Source organism: Rutidosis leptorrhynchoides, chromosome 3 (assembly GCF_046630445.1).
Source record: "Rutidosis leptorrhynchoides isolate AG116_Rl617_1_P2 chromosome 3, CSIRO_AGI_Rlap_v1, whole genome shotgun sequence".
Classification (NCBI taxonomy): domain Eukaryota; kingdom Viridiplantae; phylum Streptophyta; class Magnoliopsida; order Asterales; family Asteraceae; genus Rutidosis; species Rutidosis leptorrhynchoides.
In genome coordinates this window covers 550,596,752-550,618,300 of record NC_092335.1, presented here as the reverse complement: position 1 = coordinate 550,618,300, position 21,549 = coordinate 550,596,752, and positions in this window count along the sequence as shown.

The following is a 21,549-nucleotide window of genomic DNA, read 5'->3' as shown; positions in this document are numbered from 1 at the left end:
ACAGTACTCCGTTTTAATTAGAAATTGCAAATTACCAGTGACGTTTTAGGACATGAGAAATTGCAAATTACCATTGACGTTTTAGGACATGTGTAAAGTGTGCAGTCGTATAGCGTCCGAAATTTCACGGGCCCAAAATTTTGGGAATCCTTTATAATTTTATACATTTAACCCAAAAAATTAGTGTTAATTTACAAAGCAGATCGGATCAGTTTAACCTAAAACGTAATTAACGTTTAAGGGCATATTTTTATGTCTGCACAAGGCACTCAGAATCAGTAAGACGGCCCTACAAATTACAATTACAAGTTCGAAGCCTTGCCGTTCTGTGACATTCATGCATCTCGTCAGTGGTTTGTCGGACATTTTCTTTCTCTGCCTTTTTTCTTTCTCTCTCATCATTTCCCCTTCGACCTTTCTTTATGTGTTTCGTTTCTTCTCCGGCAGGTTTATCCGGTTTGACGTCGGAGGCATGCAGCGAGGACCTTAGCCCTCTGCATTTCGGCTTGTTTTACTGGGTTGTTTGCTTGTTAAGGTTCGTTTTCTCGGTTGAGGATTGGTTCTGTCAGCTTTTCGTTCGCCACATACTTATACCCTCCTCTTCTTCCTTAGGCAGCTCACATGCGACGAATCGCACAATGTGGCAGTCTACGCTCACTCTAGGAGGTTCAAGGGGGGTAAGCTTTCCTTTTTTCATCTTGGTTTCCATTTTCTGCTATTGGTGATGGTGTCGGATTTTTGCTTCGGCTGATGTCGGATTTCCCTTTTGATTTCTTAAGATTGACGTACTCTTTCTTTTTTTTTGGCATCTTTCTGGTCTTGTTGTTCCTCTGTTTTTGGTTTCGGTCGGGGTGCGGGAGTTTTGGTCGAACTCTGGTACGTTTTTCGGTCGGGTAGATCCTAGTTGAGATGGTGGCTTTGTGGTCGGAGCTCCGGTGTTCTTGCTAGAATCCGGGCTGTCTTTGTGTTGGGTCCTCGTTTTATCGCTTTTCATTTTGTCTCGCTCGCACCATCTGCCCCGTTGTCGTGTCATATTCGGGTGGGTCGATGTTGTTGCCGCCGTCACCGACTTTTGGTTTCGGCTTCGAAAAATAAAAATTTTCGGGGTAGTCTCTCGGAGGTTTTTCGGTCTCCCGCTGTGATGACCCGGAAATTTCTGACCAAATTTAAACTTAATCTTTGTATGATTAACATTTCCGACACGATAAGCAAAGTCTGTAAAACTGAATCTCAAAATTTTTGAACTACTTTTATATATTTAAATACCCTTCGGTTGTTTTCGACGATTCCCGAACAATTATATGTAAATATATACATATATACTATAACTTGAAAAGGTAACAATGTATTAATTGTTTGATACCGTACATTAAACTTATTGGTTTAAATATCTATTTGAATATATGTAGCGACCCGACAAAATCGTCATTGACGGCGCCGTCTACTTAGGTCCCGTTACGTGGTCATAAGTCTTTAAAACAACGTTTGACCAAAAGATATGTCGCATTCATTTCAAATGTAAAGATTGTTCAAAGTTTACAAGAATAGTTCCACCACAAGTTACGTTACAAAGTTATAAGTACAAATGAAACTTATGCGACACAATTTAAAAGTAGCCAAAAGACGCTCCATGTATGCATATATACTCGACATCCAATGCAAGTATCAAAATAATGAGCGGAAGCATGTATCATGTATCGTTCAAGGACCTGAGAAAAACATAGAAATCTGTCAACGAAAATGTTGGTGAAATCATAGGTTTAAGTAAGTAAGTACAAGTGAACCACAAGATTTATAACATTTCAATAATAGTTAACCATTCCAAAAATTTTGTTATCACGAGCACCCAATTATCAATGCTTAACATTCCTTCCATAGAACCCCATCACCTTAGTGCTAGAACATACACTGTTTCTCGAAAATATATTTCATTCGTAAACGGTAGCGAACCGTTTGAATGAGGGTTTGTCAAACCCATATGGCCATATAACATAAGTTCTCGCTTACACCCGGCAAGTGTAACTAATGATAATCGAATTGAGGATTTTTGTTCTAAACTCGTATGTAGAATGTTTATTTTCCTGTACTTGTGTTCACTTAGTTAAAAAGGAACGTTTATGTTTTCTCATCCCAAATGTAAGTTTCAAAAGAGTAAAAGTGGGACTATGATCTCACCTTGAGTGCACGAGTAGTAAAGTACTTCAACAAGTAAACGTGTGCAAAGAACAATGCTAGTCTTGACCTAAACAATAGGTTGTATCAATAACGGTAAACACGATAGGTCAAAGATGTTCAATTAGTCCTATGGCTCGTTACGACTCGAATACTACAACATGTGAGTCAAATTGTCATGTTTCATGCAAGATACGAGTATAAAAGCATGTTAGAACGATTTGCACAAACATTTGGTTAAGTTTGATTAAAAGTCAACTTGGTCAGGTCAAAGTCAACGAAAAAGTCAACACGTTCGGGTCGGGTCCCGAACTATTTTTCTGAGGTTTTTAATCATATATGAGCATGTTAGAACAAGTTACATGTGAATCGGAGGTCCATAGCATAGCAAACATTTTTCGTAAAATGACCAACGAAGACAGAAGTCTGCCAGTGTATCTGGACGGCGTCCAGATTGTCTGGACGGCGTCCAGCTTTGAAGGCTGGGACGGCGTCCAAATATCTGGACGGCGTCCAGCTTTGAAATCTGGGACGGCGTCCAAGGGTCTGGACGGCGTCCAAGGGTCTGGACGGCGTCCAGATTGGTATTCCAGTCTGATGCAGAAAACTTCTAAGTACACGAACCAAAAACCAAACTAACACATTTTATGATCCGCAAACAACGAAAACATGTATCTTATATCATCGGAAAGGTATTTTGACAAAGGATACAACTAACCACATATCATCAATCAAGTTTATCATTTACAATAACCGAATTCTCGTCAAGTGATCATTTAGAGTTCGTTTTCCAAGTTTCAAGTTCACAAATTCATTTCATGATTCGGTAGTCCAATCTACACATACGATATGCCGTTTCGAAGGTAATTAAACGTACATTGCAACTAAACACTTACTAACAACATTAACAAGCATTCAATGCATCAAAAGTTCATTTTAAGGTTCATCAAACCCTAATTAAGAATCACAAAATCAATAATCATGTTAACGCAAGGTTTTCATATCATCCAACATACCAAAACGAAACTAACAATGCTAGTAACACTTTTAACACAATGGGTTTAACATCTAACAACATTTAATCAATCAAAATCAAAGATTAAACTAACCCATTTCAAGTGTTCATGCTAGTTACACCAAATAACAAGATCGAGCATACAAATTACATACACGACATCACAATGAGCCATAGACACTAACTAACACCATTTCAAGTCAAAAACACGAATTTAGAGAAATCTAGAGTTTTAGAAATGTTACCCAAACGAGACGAAGTTGGTACCAAAATGAAGAGGATGAAGAGAGGATCACGAATATGTAATTTATTTTGTTGTAAGCCTCCTAGATCGAATTTAGATGATGATTGAATGAATTTGGTAAATGTGTGTGTGTTCTTGCTAGAGAGAAAGAGAGAGAGATGGAGATGATTGAATGGTGGTGATTGGGGTGGACTAGTTGACCTAGTCAACTAGTTTGCCCCGTGTCAATTTTAGTCCCTCAAGTTTGAATCGGGTGCGTGAATTACCTAATCGAGATAATTTAAAACGCGTATTAACGAAAGATGTTATAAATATATAACGAACTTTAAAATAGTTAAACGGAAAGTAACCGGAAAAAGGCGGGATGTTACATTACCTACTCCTTAAAAGAAATTTCGTCCCGAAATTTAAGTAGGCGTAGTAGTCGTTGTTTCTTCCTCGAGATCTTGCGTTTCCGAATTCACGAATAGATGAGGATACTTCCTTTGCATTTGATCTTGTATTTCCCAAGTAAACTCGGGTCCCCTTTTGGCATTCCAACGGACCTTGACAATTGGAATTCGGCTTTGTTTTAACATTTTGACGGAGGTGTCCACAATTTCAACCGGTTCCTCCACAAAATGAAGTTTGTCATCGATAGTAAGCTCCTCGAGAGGAATGACGAGTTCGGGTTCGGCTAAACACTTTTTCAAGTTAGATACATGGAAAGTAGGATGAACGGAGTTCAATTGAGGCGGAAGATCTAAACGATAAGCAACGGTTCCAATACGCTCCAAGATTTCGAAAGGACCAATATACCGCGGATTTAGCTTCCCGCGTTTCCCGAAACGAATTACACCTTTCCAAGGTGCGACTTTTAACATTACGCGATCACCGACTTGGAATTCGAGGTCGTTGCATCTAGTGTCGGTATAGCTCTTTTGACGACTACGGGCCGTCCTAAGCCTATCTCGGATTTGAACGATCTTCTCGGTTGTTTCATGAATAAGTTCGGGACCGGTGATTTGTTTGTCGCCTACTTCGGCCCAACAAAGAGGAGAACGACATTTTCGGCCATATAATGCTTCGAATGGTGCGGTGTTAATACTCGCGTGATAACTATTGTTGTAGGAGAATTCGGCGAGAGGCAAGTGCTTATCCCAAGCTTTTCCAAAGTCGACAACGCAAGCTCGTAGCATGTCTTCCAAGGTTTGAATTGTGCGTTCGCTTTGTCCGTCAGTTTGTGGATGATATGCGGTGCTCATGTCTAAACGCGTTCCCAATGCTTCTTGCAAAGTACGCCAAAATCTAGAAACAAAACGGCCATCTCAGTCGGAGATAATCTATAAGGGTACACCGTGTCGGGCTACGATTTCTTTGATGTAGAGTTGTGCGAGTTTCTCCATGTTGTCGGTTTCCTTCATGGCTAGGAAGTGCGCCGATTTGGTGAGTCGGTCAACAATGACCCAAATAGTATCATAACCGCCAACCGTCTTTGGTAGTTTGGTGATAAAATCCATCGTTATCCTTTCCCATTTCCATTGCGGGATTTCGGGTTGTTGAAGTAGTCCGGACGGTCTTTGATGTTCGGCTTTGACTTTGGAGCAAGTTAGGCACTTTCCAACATAAGTAGCGACGTCCCTTTTAATGTTCGGCCACCAATATTGTTCTTTGAGGTCGTGGTACATCTTATTGGCACTGGGGTGAATTGAATATCTTGACTTATGAGCTTCGTCCAAAATAAGGCTTTGCAAGTCCCCATAACTAGGTACCCAAATTCTTCCGGCGAAATATCGGAGTCCGGTTTCTTTAACTTCGAATCGAGAGGTGAGGACGTTCAAGTGTTCGAGAGAGATGTTTTCATCCTTGAGAGCTTCGTCTTGGGCTACACGAATTTGACTATTGAGGTTGGTGTGAATGGTGATGTTTAAAGCTCGGACACGAAGAGGCACCGCTCTTTCTTTTCGACTTAAGGCATCGGCTACTACGTTTGCCTTCCCGGGATGGTAACGAAGCTCGCAATCGTAATCGTTCAAAGTTTCAATCCACCGTCGTTGTCTCATGTTTAGTTGCTTTTGATCGAAGATGTGTTGAAGGCTTTTGTGATCGGTGAAGATAGTACTCTTGGTTCCATAAAGATAGTGTCTCCACATTTTAAGTGCAAAGACAACGGCTCCGAGTTCGAGATCACGAGTCGTGTAATTCCGTTCATGAATTTTTAGTTGTCGAGAGGCATAAGCAATGACTTTCTTCCGTTGCATCAATACACACCCAAAACCATGTTTCGAGGCATCGCAATATACAACAAAATCATCATTGCCTTCGGGAAGTGACAAGATAGGAGCGGTGGTTAGCTTTGTCTTCAAGATTTGAAACGCGGATTCTTGCTCGGTCGCCCAAATGAATTTCTTTCCCTTGTGAGTTAATGCGGTTAGAGGACGTGCAACCAAAGAGAAGTTTTCGATGAATCTACGATAGTACCTGGCGAGACCCAAGAATTGACGAATGTGAGTAGGAGTAGTAGGAGTCTCCCATTTACTAATGGCTTCGATTTTCGTGGGATCGACTGTAACATCCCGCCTTTTTCCGTTTACTTTTCGTTTATTCATTTTAAAGTCCGTTATATATTTATAACATCTCCCGTTGATACGCGTTTTAAATTATCTCGTTTAGGTAATTCACGCACCCGAATGAAAGTTGAGGGACCAAACTCGCCAAAGGATCAAACCTTTGACTAGGTCAAAGGGTCAAACCCCTCTTACCCATTCATTCATCTCTCTCTCATTTTACTACTTCCTCCATTTTCTCTCAACACTCCATTTCAAAGAATCATCATCCAAATCCGAACTAGCGGGTGTTTTGCAAAACAAATTACATTTTTGGAATCCTTGCAACTTCCTCTTCGATTCCATACCGATTTCATTACATTTGGGTAACTTTCTAAAATCACTAGATTTTGTGTTCTTGATGTTTTTAACTTATAAAAGTGTTAATTAGTGTCTATGGCTCAAGTCTAACATAATTATATGATTTATATGCTCGATCTCGTTGTTTTAGTGTAACTAGCATGAACTTGAATTTTGGTGTGTTGTTCTTGAATTTTGGATGATCATATGTTGTTAGATGTTAAAAGTTCATGTTCTAATTGTGTTCCTAGTATCACTAGTTCCAATTTGATGTGTAGGTTGCTTTAGAAAAGTTCTTGAACTTGATTTATGATTTTGGTGAATTTGGGTTAGGGTTTGATGAACTTGAAATGGACTCTTGATGCATTGAATGCCATGGATTTTGATTGGTAAGTGTTTAGTTGGATTGTATGCTTGATTACCTTCAAAACGGCATATCACTCATGTAAATGGGTTGCCCGAATCATTGAATTGCATTTATGAACTTGTATGCGATTAATGTTGAGCATTAGATGCGGTTTTGGTTGTTATAATAGGTAGATTGATTGATGAAATGTGTTTAGTTGTCTTCCTCGTCAAATTACCTTCCCAACGGTATAAAATACTTGACTTGATTGTTTGCGGATCATAAATTGTGTTTATTTGGTTTTTGGTTCGTGCACTTAGGAGTCTGCATCAGACTTGAAATCCAACCTGGACGCCGTCCAGATACTTGGACGCCGTCCCAGTATTCAAAGCTGGACGCCGTCCAGAAAGTCTGGACGCCGTTCCAGCCTTCAAAGCTGGACGCCGTCCAGAAAATCTGGACGCCGTCCAGATGCACTGACAGGCTACTGTCCTCGTTGGTCATTTTACGGAAAATGTTTGCTATGCTATGGGCCTCCGATTCACATGTAACTTGTTCTAACATGCTCATATATGATTAAAAACCTCAGAAAAATAGTTCGGGACCCGACCTGAACGTGTTGACTTTTTCGTTGACTTTGACCCGGCCTAAGTTGACTTTTAATCAACTTAACCAAATATTTGTGCAATCGTTCTAACATGTTTTTATACTTGTACCTTGCATGAAACATGACAATTTGATTCACATGCTATTATGATCGAGTCTTAACGAGCCATAGGACTAATTGAACATCTTTGACCTATCGTGTTTACCGTTATTGATACAACCTATTGTTTAGGTCAAGACTAGCATTGTTCTTTGCACACGTTTACTTGTTGAAGTACTTTACTACTCGTGCACTCAAGGTGAGATCATAGTCCCACTTTTACTCTTTTGCACTTACATTTGGGATGAGAAAACATAAACGTTTCTTTTTACTAAGTGAACACAAGTACAGGGAAACAAACATTCTACATACGAGTTTGAACAAAAATCCTCAATTCGATTATCATTAGTTACACTTGCCGGGTGTAAGCGAGAACTTATGTTATATGGCCATATGGGTTTGACAAACCCTCATTCAAATGGTTCGCTACCGTTTACGAATGAAATATATTTTCGAGAAACAGTGTATGTTCTAGCACTAAGTGATGGGGTTCAATGGAAGGAATGTTAAGCATTGATAATTGGGTGCTCGTGAAACAAACTTTTGGAATGTATTACTATTATTTCATTGATGCAAATCTTGTGGTTCACTTGTACTTACTTACTTAAACCTATGATTTCACCAACGTTTTCGTTGACAGATTTCTATGTTTTTCTCAGGTCCTTGAACGATACATGATACATGCTTCCGCTCTTTATTTTGATACTTGCATTGGATGTCGAGTATATATGCATACATGGAGCGTCTTTTGGCTACTTTTAAATTGTGTCGCATAAGTTTCATTTGTACTTATAACTTTGTAACGCAACTTGTGGTGGAACTATTCTTGTAAATTTTGAACAATCTTTACATTTGAAATGAATGCGACATATCTTTTGGTCAAACGTTGTTTTAAAGACTTATGACCACGTAACGGGACCTAAGTAGACGGCGCCGTCAATGACAATTTTGTCGGGTCGCTACAGATGGTATCAGAGCATTGGTTGTAGGGATTTAGAGTTCATTGGTGTCAACCTCGAGTCATAGGGTACATTGGTGAGTCTAGACTACAACCGGCATATAGACTTGAAGTAGGAATTACTTGACTACTTTTGCATTTATACTCGAACGCTTCTACTCATATCTACTCATAGTTCATTTTAATCTCATGTTGTTTAATTTGATTGACACGGCACCTTGACTTTATAGAATAATGTCGAATGCACATATGAATCAGGGTAATATAATTGCCGGGATTATATTACGGTGACTCATATGAACGTTCCGACATTATGACATAAAGAATTTAAGGCGAGTCGAGGAAAAACTTCTCTTTATCTTTATTCTATATCACGGTTAGTATTATTGAGAATACTAATCAATGATATTCTTGTGTCTTGAAGGAACAATGGCTCCTCGTCGTGTACGCCGCAATGAAACTCCCGAACAAGCTCTCGAACGGATGATAGCTACCGCCGTAGATGCGGCCATGGCCGGTCACTCACCCAACAACAATAATAATAACAACCACAACAACAACAACAACAACAACAATGGAGCCGGTAACTTAAACGAAGGATGCTCCTATAAAGCTTTCATGGGGTGCAAACCTCACACTTTTGATGGAACCGGGGGACCGGTCGTGCTCACCCGATGGTTTGAACAAACGGAAGCCATCTTTAGCATAAGCAGTTGTCGGGACCAAGACAAGGTCAAATACTCCACTCACACCTTCGCCGGTGTCGCTCTTACATGGTGGAATACTTATGTACAATCGGTGGGTACCGATGAAGCTCACGCCCTCTCTTGGGCCGACTTGAGGGAAAAGATGATTGTCGAATATTTCCCTCGTGAAGAAACCCGAAGGCTCGAACAAGAGCCAAGAACTTTAAAGGCGATCGAAAATGACCTCAAGGCTTATAATCAACGATTTTCTGAACTAGCCTTGATGTGCCCAAATCTTGTGAACCCCGAAGCTTTAAGGGTTGAACTTTACATGGATGGTCTTCCAAAGAGTATCAAACACGGAGTAATGTCATCCAAACCCACTAATCATCAAGAAGCTTTGAACATGGACCGCAAATTGAAAGAAACGGTTGAAGAAATCGTAGTACCGGCACCTAAAGCCGAGGACAAGTCGGGTAACAACAAAAGAAAATGGGAAGCTCCCCAATCAAGCAACAACAACTTTGCTAAGAAATCTTTCACCTCCGACGGCAAGAAGGGTTATGCCGGAAATCTACCTCTTTGCAACAAATGCAACAAACATCACTTTGGCGAATGTAGTAAGATAATTTGCCATCAGTGCCAAGGAATTGGTCATAAGGCCAACGATTGTAAAAGTGCCACTCCCGTCGCTCGAAAGTGGCCCAATGCACCAAAGACGGGCACTTGTTACGAATGTGGCCAAACGGGTCATTATAGAAATGCATGCCCAAGGAAGAAAGATAACCCCAACACGCGCGGCCGAGCTTTCAACATCAACACCGAGGAAGCCCGGGATGACACTGAACTAGTCACGGGTACGTTCCTTCTCAACAATTCTTATGTCTCTTGCTTATTCGATTCGGGTGCCGATAAATGCTTTGTATCCAAGACTTTGACTCATTCTTTTAGCACTCCACCTCTTCCATTAGATACCACTTATACCATTGAAGTGGCCAACGGAAAACTATTGAGTGCCGACACATATTACCGGGGGTGTACGTTAAACATTTTGGGTAATGAGTTTGAAATCGACTTGATACCCATGGAACTAGGTAGCTTCAATATAATAATCGGTATGAATTGGCTAGCCAAAACGAAATCTCACATCCTTTGTGATCTTAACACAATCCGAATCCCTATCGAGAATGGTGAACCTTTGATCGTCTATGGCGATAAGAGTTGCACCGGACTCAACCTCGTTTCGTCCATTAAAGTTAGAAAACTACTCCGTAAGGGTTGTTTTGCGATCCTTGCTCACGTTAAGAAAGTCGAGTCCGATGAGAAGCACATCGATGATGTGCCAATTGTTAGTGACTATTCCGATGTATTTCTCGACGAATTGCCGGGTCTTCCACCTCATCGACCGGTTGAATTCCAAATCGATCTTATTCCGGGAGCCGCACCCGTAGCACGTGCACCGTATAGACTTGCTCCATCCGAAATGCAAGAATTGCAAAGTCAAATCCAAGAACTACTTGATCGTGGTTTTATCCAACCTAGCCATTCACCATGGGGCGCTCCGATTTTGTTTGTTAAAAAGAAAGACGGATCCCTACGAATGTGCATTGATTATCGTGAACTAAATAAATTGACGGTTAAGAACCGATATCCTCTTCCTCGCATCGATGACCTCTTTGATCAACTACAAGGGTCTTGTGTATATTCGAAAATCGATCTCCGCTCGGGTTATCATCAATTAAGGGTTAAGGGGGAAGATGTCTCCAAAACCGCTTTCCAGACTCGTTATGGTAGTTATGAATTCCTTGTCATGCCATTTGGTCTCACTAACGCACCGGCGGTGTTCATGGATCTTATGAACCGCGTGTGCAAACTGTATCTTGATAAATTCGTTATTGTGTTCATCAATGACATATTGATCTATTCTAAAAATGAAGAAGAGCACGAACAACATCTTCGACTTGTGCTTGAACTCTTGAGACAAGAACGACTTTATGCCAAATTCTCCAAGTGTGAATTTTGGTTGAAGGAAGTTCAATTTCTTGGTCATGTTGTAAGTGATCAAGGTATTAAAGTCGATCCCACAAAAATCGAAGCCATTAGTAAATGGGAGACTCCTACTACTCCTACTCACATTCGTCAATTCTTGGGTCTCGCCGGGTACTATCGTAGATTCATCGAAAATTTCTCTTTGGTTGCACGTCCTCTAACTGCATTAACTCACAAGGGAAAGAAATTCATTTGGGCGACCGAGCAAGAATCCGCGTTCCAATTCTTGAAAATGAAGCTAACCACCGCTCCTATCTTGTCACTTCCCGAAGGCAATAATGACTTTGTTATATATTGCGATGCCTCGAAACATGGTTTTGGGTGTGTATTGATGCAACGAACGAAAGTCATTGCTTATGCTTCTCGACAACTCAAAATTCATGAACGAAACTACACGACGCATGATCTCGAACTCGGAGCCGTTGTCTTTGCACTTAAAATGTGGAGACACTATCTTTATGGAACCAAGAGTACTATCTTTACCGACCACAAAAGTCTCCAACACATTTTCGATCAAAAGCAACTAAACATGAGACAACGAAGGTGGATTGAAACCTTAAACGATTACGATTGCGAGCTTCGTTACCATCCCGGAAAGGCAAATGTAGTAGTCGATGCCTTAAGTCGAAAAGAAAGAGCGGTGCCTCTTCGTGTCCGAGCCTTAAACATCACCATCCACACAAACCTTAATAGCCAAATTCGGGTAGCCCAAGATGAGGCTCTCAAGGATGAAAACCTTTCACACGAGCTCTTGAACATTCTCGTCTCTCGATTCGAAATTAGGGAGACCGGACTCCGATATTACGCCGGAAGGATTTGGGTGCCTAGTTATGGGGACCTACGAAGCCTTATTTTAGATGAAGCCCATAAGTCACGATACTCGATTCACCCCGGTGCCAATAAGATGTACCACGACCTTAAACAACTATATTGGTGGCCGAGCATCAAAAGGGACGTAGCTACTTATGTTTCCAAGTGTTTGACATGTTCCAAAGTCAAAGCTGAACACCAAAGACCGTCCGGACTACTTCAACAACCCGAGATCCCGCAATGGAAGTGGGAAAGGATAATGATGGATTTTATCACCAAGCTACCAAAAACGACGGGCGGTTATGATACCATTTGGGTTATTGTTGACCGTCTCACCAAATCCGCACACTTCCTTGCCATGAAAGAAACGGACAAAATGGAGAAACTTGCACAACTTTACATTAAGGAGATCGTAGCCCGACACGGTGTACCTTTATCGATTATCTCCGACCGAGATGGCCGTTTTGTTTCTAGATTTTGGCGTACATTGCAAGAAGCGTTGGGAACGCGTTTAGACATGAGCACCGCATATCATCCACAAACTGACGGACAAAGCGAACGCACAATTCAAACCTTGGAAGACATGTTACGAGCTTGCGTGGTTGATTTCGGAAAAGCTTGGGACAAGCACTTACCTCTCACCGAGTTCTCTTATAACAATAGTTATCACGCGAGTATTAAAGCCGCACCTTTTGAAGCGCTATATGGCCGCAAATGTCGTTCACCTCTTTGTTGGGCCGAGGTAGGCGACGTGCAAATCACCGGACCCGAACTCATTCACGAAACCACCGAGAAAATCGTTCAAATCTGAGATAGGCTTAGGACGGCCCGAAGTCGTCAAAAGAGCTATACCGACAAATGACGCAACGATCTTGAATTTCAAGTCGGTGACCGAGTAATGTTAAAAGTCGCACCTTGGAAGGGTGTAATCCGTTTTGGGAAACGCGGGAAGCTAAATCCGCGGTATATTGGTCCTTTCGAAATCTTGAAGCGTATTGGAACCGTTGCTTATCGTTTAGATCTTCTGCCTCAATTGAACTCCGTTCATCCTACCTTCCATGTATCTAACTTGAAAAAGTGTCTTGCCGAACCCGATATCGTCATCCCTCTCGAGGAACTTACTATTGATGACAAACTTCATTTTGTGGAGGAACCGGTTGAAATTGTGGACACCTCCGTCAAGACATTGAAACAAAGCCGAATCCCGATTGTTAAAGTCCGTTGGAACGCCAAAAGGGGACCCGAGTTTACTTGGGAAAGACAAGATCAAATGCAAAGGAAGTATCCTCATCTATTCGTGAATTCGGAAACGCAAGATCTCGAGGAAGAAACAACGACTACTACGCCTACTTAAATTTCGGGACGAAATTTCTTTTAAGGAGTAGGTAATGTAACATCCCGCCTTTTTCCGTTTACTTTCCGTTTATTCATTTTAAAGTCCGTTATATATTTATAACATCTCCCGTTGATACGCGTTTTAAATTATCTCGTTTAGGTAATTCACGCACCCGAATGAAAGTTGAGGGACCAAACTCGCCAAAGGATCAAACCTTTGACTAGGTCAAAGGGTCAAACCCCTCTTACCCATTCATTCATCTCTCTCTCATTTTACTACTTCCTCCATTTTCTCTCAACACTCCATTTCAAAGAATCATCATCCAAATCCGAACTAGCGGGTGTTTTGCAAAACAAATTACATTTTTGGAATCCTTGCAACTTCCTCTTCGATTCCATACCGATTTCATTACATTTGGGTAACTTTCTAAAATCACTAGATTTTGTGTTCTTGATGTTTTTAATTTATAAAAGTGTTAATTAGTGTCTATGGCTCAAGTCTAACATGATTATATGATTTATATGATCGATCTCGTTGTTTTAGTGTAACTAGCATGAACTTGAATTTTGGTGTGTTGTTCTTGAATTTTGGATGATCATATGTTGTTAGATGTTAAAAGTTCATGTTCTAATTGTGTTCCTAGTATCACTAGTTCCAATTTGATGTGTAGGTTGCTTTAGAAAAGTTCTTGAACTTGATTTATGATTTTGGTGAATTTGGGTTAGGGTATGATGAACTTGAAATGGACTCTTGATGCATTGAATGCCATGGATTCTGATTGGTAAGTGTTTAGTTGGATTGTATGCTTGATTACCTTCGAAACGGCATATCACTCATGTAAATTGGTTGCCCGAATCATTGAATTGCATTTATGAACTTGTATGCGATTATTGTTGAGCATTAGATGCGGTTTTGGTTGTTATAATAGGTAGATTGATTGATGAAATGTGTTTAGTTGTCTTCCTCGTCAAATTACCTTCCCAACGGTATAAAATACTTGACTTGATTGTTTGCGGATCATAAATTGTGTTTATTTGGTTTTTGGTTCGTGCACTTAGGAGTCTGCATCAGACTTGAAATCCAACCTGGACGCCGTCCAGATACTTGGACACCGTCCCAGTATTCAAAGCTGGACGCCGTCCAGAAAGTCTGGACGCCGTCCCAGCCTTCAAAGCTGGACGCCGTCCAGAAAATCTGGACGCCGTCCAGATGCACTGACAGGCTACTGTCCTCGTTGGTCATTTTACGGAAAATGTTTGCTATGCTATGGGCCTCCGATTCACATGTAACTTGTTCTAACATGCTCATATATGATTAAAAACCTCAGAAAAATAGTTCGGGACCCGACCCGAATGTGTTGACTTTTTCGTTGACTTTGACCCGGCCTAAGTTGACTTTTAATCAACTTAACCAAATATTTGTGCAATCGTTCTAACATGTTTTTATACTTGTACCTTGCATGAAACATGACAATTTGATTCACATGCTATTATGATCGAGTCTTAACGAGCCATAGGACTAATTGAACATCTTTGACCTATCGTGTTTACCGTTATTGATACAACCTATTGTTTAGGTCAAGACTAGCATTGTTCTTTGCACACGTTTACTTGTTGAAGTACTTTACTACTCGTGCACTCAAGGTGAGATCATAGTCCCACTTTTACTCTTTTGCACTTACATTTGGGATGAGAAAACATAAACGTTTCTTTTTACTAAGTGAACACAAGTACAGGAAAACAAACATTCTACATACGAGTTTGAACAAAAATCCTCAATTTGATTATCATTAGTTACACTTGCCGGGTGTAAGCGAGAACTTATGTTATATGGCCATATGGGTTTGACAAACCCTCATTCAAACGGTTCGCTACCGTTTACGAATGAAATATATTTTCGAGAAACAGTGTATGTTCTAGCACTAAGTGATGGGGTTCAATGGAAGGAATGTTAAGCATTGATAATTGGGTGCTCGTGAAACAAACTTTTGGAATGTATTACTATTATTTCATTGATGCAAATCTTGTGGTTCACTTGTACTTACTTACTTAAACCTATGATTTCACCAACGTTTTCGTTGACAGATTTCTATGTTTTTCTCAGGTCCTTGAACGATACATGATACATGCTTCCGCTCTTTATTTTGATATTTGCATTGGATGTCGAGTATATATGCATACATGGAGCGTCTTTTGGCTACTTTTAAATTGTGTCGCATAAGTTTCATTTGTACTTATAACTTTGTAACGCAACTTGTGGTGGAACTATTCTTGTAAATTTTGAACAATCTTTACATTTGAAATGAATGCGACATATCTTTTGGTCAAACGTTGTTTTAAAGACTTATGACCACGTAACAGGACCTAAGTAGACGGTGCCGTCAATGACGATTTTGTCGGGTCGCTACATCGACTTTAATACCTTGATCACTTACAACATGACCAAGAAATTGAACTTCCTTCAACCAAAATTCACACTTGGAGAATTTGGCATAAAGTCGTTCTTGTCTCAAGAGTTCAAGCACAAGTTGGAGATGTTGTTCGTGCTCTTCTTCATTTTTAGAATAGATCAATATGTCATCGATGAACACAATAACGAATTTATCGAGATACGGTTTGCACACGCGGTTCATAAGATCCATGAACACCGCCGGTGCGTTAGTGAGACCAAATGGCATGACAAGGAATTCATAACTACCATAAAGAGTCCGGAAAGCGGTTTTGGAGACATCTTCCCCCTTAACCCTTAATTGATGATAACCCGAGCGGAGATCGATTTTCGAATATACACAAGACCCTTGTAGTTGATTAAAGAGGTCATCGATGCGAGGAAGAGGATATCGGTTCTTAACCGTCAATTTATTTAGTTCACGATAATCAATGCACATTCGTAGGGATCCGTCTTTCTTTTTAACAAACAAAATCGGAGCGCCCCATGGTGAATGGCTAGGTTGGATAAAACCACGGTCAAGTAGTTCTTGGATTTGACTTTGCAATTCTTGCATTTCGGATGGAGCAAGTCTATACGGTGCACGTGCTACGGGTGCGGCTCCCAGAATAAGATCGATTTGGAATTCTACCGGTCGATGAGGTGGAAGACCCGGCAATTCGTCGGGAAATACATCGGAAAAGTCACTAACAATTGGCACACCATCGATATGCTTCTCATCGGACTCGACTTTCTTAACGTGGTCAAGGATCGCAAAACAACCCTTACGGAGTAGTTTTCTAACTTTAAGGCACGAAACGAGGTTGAGTCTGGTGCAACTCTTATCGCCATAAACAATCAAAGGTTCACCATTCTCGATAGGAATTCAGATTGCGTTAAGATCACAAAGGATGTGAGATTTCGTTTTGACTAACCAATTCATACCGATTATTACATCAAAGCTTCCTAGTTCCATGGGTATCAAGTCAATTTCAAATTCCTTACCCAAAATGTTTAACGTACACCCCCAGTAATATGTGTCGGCACTTAATAGTTTCCCGTTAGCCACTTCAATGGTATAAGTGGTATCTAATGGAAGAGGTGGAGTGCTAAAAGAATGAGTCAAAGTCTTGGATACAAAGCATTTATCGGCACCCGAATCGAATAAGCAAGAGACATAAGAATTGTTGAGAAGAAACGTACCCGTGACTTGTTCAGTGTCATCCCGGGCTTCCTCGATGTTGATGTTGAAAGCTCGGCCGCGCGTGTTGTGGTTATCTTTCTTCTTTAGGCATGCATTTCTATAATGACCCGTTTGGCCACATTCGTAACAAGTGCCCGTCTTTGGTGCATTGGGCCACTTTCGAGCGACGGGAGTGGCACTTTTACAATCGTTGGCCTTATGACCAATTCCTTGGCACCGATGGCAAATTAGCTTACTACATTCGCCAAAGTGATGTTTGTTGCATTTGTTGCAAAGAGGTAGATTTCCGGCATAACCCTTCTTGCCGTCGGAGGTGAAAGATTTCTTGGCAAAGTTGTTGTTGCTTGATTGGGGAGCTTCCCATTTTCTTTTGTTGTTACCCGACTTGTCCTCGGCTTTAGGTGCCGGTACTATGATTTCATCCACCGTCTCTATCAATTTGCGGGCCATGTTCAAAGCTTCTTGATGATTAGGGGGTTTGGATGACATTACTCCGTGTTTGATGCTCTTTGGAAGACCATCCATGTAAAGTTCAACCCTTAAAGACTCGGGGTTCACAAGGTTTAGGCACATCAAGGCTAGTTCAGAAAATCGTTGATTATAGGCCTTGAGATCGTTTCCGACCGCTTTTAGAGTTCTTAGCTCTTGTTCGAGCTTTCGGGTTTCCTCGCGCGGAAAGTATTCGGTGATCATCTTTCCTTTCAAATCGGACCAAGAGAGAGCGTGGGCTTCATCGGTACCCACCGATTGTACATAGGTGTTCCACCAAGTGAGAGTGACGCCGGAGAAAGTGTGAGTATAGTACTTGACCTTGTCTTGGTCCCGACAACTGCTTATGCTAAAAACGGCTTCCGTTTGCTCAAACCATCGAGTGAGAGCAACCGGTCCTCCGGTTCCATCGAAAGTGTGAGGTTTGCACCCCATGAAAGCTTTATAGGAGCATCCCTCGTTTGAGTTACCGGCTCCATTGTTGTTGTTGTTGTTGTTGTTGTGGTTGTTATTATTATTGTTGTTGGATGAGTGACCAGCCATGGCCGCATCTACGGCGGTGGCTATCATGCGTTGTAGAGCTTGTTCGGGAGTTTCACGGCGTGCCGCACGGCGAGGAGGCATTGTTCCTTCAAAACAAAAGAATACCGTTGGTTAGTATTCTAAATAATACTAACCGTGATATGGAAATAAAGATAGAGAGAAAATTTTCCTTGACTCGCCTTAAATTCTTTATGCCACATTGTCGGAACGTTCATATGAGTCACCGTAATATAATCCCGGAAATTATATTACCCTGATTCATATGTGCATTCGACATCATTTCATATAGTCAAGGTGGCGTGTCAATCAAATTTAACAACGTGAGATTAAGATGAACTAAGAGTAGATATGAGTAGAAGCGTTCGAGTATAAATGCACAAGTAGTCAAGTAATTCCTACTTCAAGTCTATATGCCGGTTGTAGTCTAGACTCACCAATGTACCCTATGACTCGAGGTTGACACCAATGAACTCTAAATCCCTACAACCAAAGCTCTGATACCATCTGTAGCGACCCGACAAAATCGTCATTGACGGCGCCGTCTACTTAGGTCCCGTTACGTGGTCATAAGTCTTTAAAACAACGTTTGACCAAAAGATATGTCGCATTCATTTCAAATGTAAAGATTGTTCAAAGTTTACAAGAATAGTTCCACCACAAGTTACGTTACAAAGTTATAAGTACAAATGAAACTTATGCGACACAATTTAAAAGTAGCCAAAAGACGCTCCATGTATGCATATATACTCGACATCCAATGCAAGTATCAAAATAATGAGCGGAAGCATGTATCATGTATCGTTCAAGGACCTGAGAAAAACATAGAAATCTGTCAACGAAAACGTTGGTGAAATCATAGGTTTAAGTAAGTAAGTACAAATGAACCACAAGATTTATAACATTTCAATAATAGTTAACCATTCCAAAAATTTTGTTATCACGAGCACCCAATTATCAATGCTTAACATTCCTTCCATAGAACCCCATCACCTTAGTGCTAGAACATACACTGTTTCTCGAAAATATATTTCATTCATAAACGGTAGCGAACCATTTGAATGAGGGTTTGTCAAACCCATATGGCCATATAACATAAGTTCTCGCTTACACCTGGCAAGTGTAACTAATGATAATCGAATTGAGGATTTTTGTTCTAAACTCGTATGTAGAATGTTTGTTTTCCTGTACTTGTGTTCACTTAGTTAAAAAGGAACGTTTATGTTTTCTCATCCCAAATGTAAGTTTCAAAAGAGTAAAAGTGGGACTATGATCTCACCTTGAGTGCACGAGTAGTAAAGTACTTCAACAAGTAAACGTGTGCAAAGAACAATGCTAGTCTTGACCTAAACAATAGGTTGTATCAATAACGGTAAACACGATAGGTCAAAGATGTTCAATTAGTCCTATGGCTCGTTACGACTCGAATACTACAACATGTGAGTCAAATTGTCATGTTTCATGCAAGATACGAGTATAAAAGCATGTTAGAACGATTTGCACAAACATTTGGTTAAGTTTGATTAAAAGTCAACTTGGTCGGGTCAAAGTCAACGAAAAAGTCAACACGTTCGGGTCGGGTCCCGAACTATTTTTCTGAGGTTTTTAATCATATATGAGCATGTTAGAACAAGTTACATGTGAATCGGAGGTCCATAGCATAGCAAACATTTTTCGTAAAATGACCAACGAAGACAGAAGTCTGCCAGTGTATCTGGACGGCGTCCAGATTGTCTGGACGGCGTCCAGCTTTGAAGGCTAGGACGGCGTCCAAATATCTGGACGGCGTCCAGCTTTGAAATCTGGGACGGCTTCCAAGGGTCTGGACGGCGTCCAGATTGGTATTCCAGTCTGATGCAGAAAACTTGTAAGTACACGAACCAAAAACCAAACTAACACATTTTATGATCCGCAAACAACGAAAACATGTATCTTATATCATCAGAAAGGTATTTTGACAAAGGATACAACTAACCACATATCATCAATCGAGTTTATCATTTACAATAACCGAATTCTCGTCAAGTGATCATTTAGAGTTCGTTTTCCAAGTTTCAAGTTCACAAATTCATTTCATGATTCGGTAGTCCAATCTACACATACGATATGCCGTTTCGAAGGTAATTAAACGTACATTGCAACTAAACATTTACTAACAACATTAACAAGCATTCAATGCATCAAAAGTTCATTTTAAGGTTCATCAAACCCTAATTAAGAATCACAAAATCAATAATCATGTTAACGCAAGGTTTTCATATCATCCAACATACCAAAACGAAACTAACAATGCTAGTAACACTTTTAACACAATGGGTTTAACATCTAACAACATTTAATCAATCAAAATCAAAGATTAAACTAACCCATTTCAAGTGTTCATGCTAGTTACACCAAATAACAAGATCGAGCATACAAATTACATACACGACATCACAATGAGCCATAGACACTAACTAACAGCATTTCAAGTCAAAAACACGAATTTAGAGAAATCTAGAGTTTTAGAAATGTTACCCAAACGAGATGAAGTTGGTACCAAAATGAAGAGGATGAAGAGAGGATCACGAATATGTAATTTATTTTGTTGTAAGCCTCCTAGATCGAATTTAGATGATGATTGAATGAATTTGGTAAATGTGTGTGTGTTCTTGCTAGAGAGAAAGAGAGAGAGAGATGGAGATGATTGAATGGTGGTGATTGGGGTGGACTAGTTGACCTAGTCAACTAGTTTGCCCCGTGTCAATTTTAGTCCCTCAAGTTTGAATCGGGTGCGTGAATTACCTAATCGAGATAATTTAAAATGCGTATTAACGAAAGATGTTATAAATATATAACGGACTTTAAAATAGTTAAACGGAAAGTAACCGAAAAAAGGCGGGATGTTACAATATATATGATAAGTTGAAATATTTATTATTAAATTTTATGTGTATTTAAAAATTGATTTATGTATATTAAAAAGATATATACATATATATAATTTCAAGTTATTTAGTAAACGATAGTAACATTCGTTTATTGATTCGGTTGATATTTAGATAAGTTAACTAAAGCGTTTAAGATGAACCAGTAAAACACTAATTTGCTACAGTATTTTCAAATTGCTACAGTACCCAAAATGCTACAGTGTTTTCAAAAATCACTATTTGCTACAGTGAAATTGACTTTGCTACAGTAACTTTGCTACAGTAAACACTATTTCAAAATGAAAATGTATGTATGTATTATATATGTATATATATATATATATATATATATATATATATATATATATATATATATATATATATATATATTAACAAATAGCGAGACGATGATTTATAGAAGTAAATGACCAAAACACTCAAATGTATAAGTTATACCTCGAGTGGTATGGTTTAGGGATAATTTAAGACTATATTTTAACAAAGGTACGAGTCACGAAACGTAAAAAGCGAGTTTTCTAAGTGTACGAAAATGCGTTCGAGAAACCGGAACCGGGACATAAGTCGAGTAACAACGTACGACTTATCGGAACAAAAATTACAAGTCAACTATGCATGTGAATTTAATATAATATATAATTAATTATATAAATTAAATATATTATATATATTATATAATATTATGTCGACAAGCTAAATGTTAAAAGATCGTGAGCTGGAAATCTTGCCCATGCGATCGCATGGGAGAAAGGCTT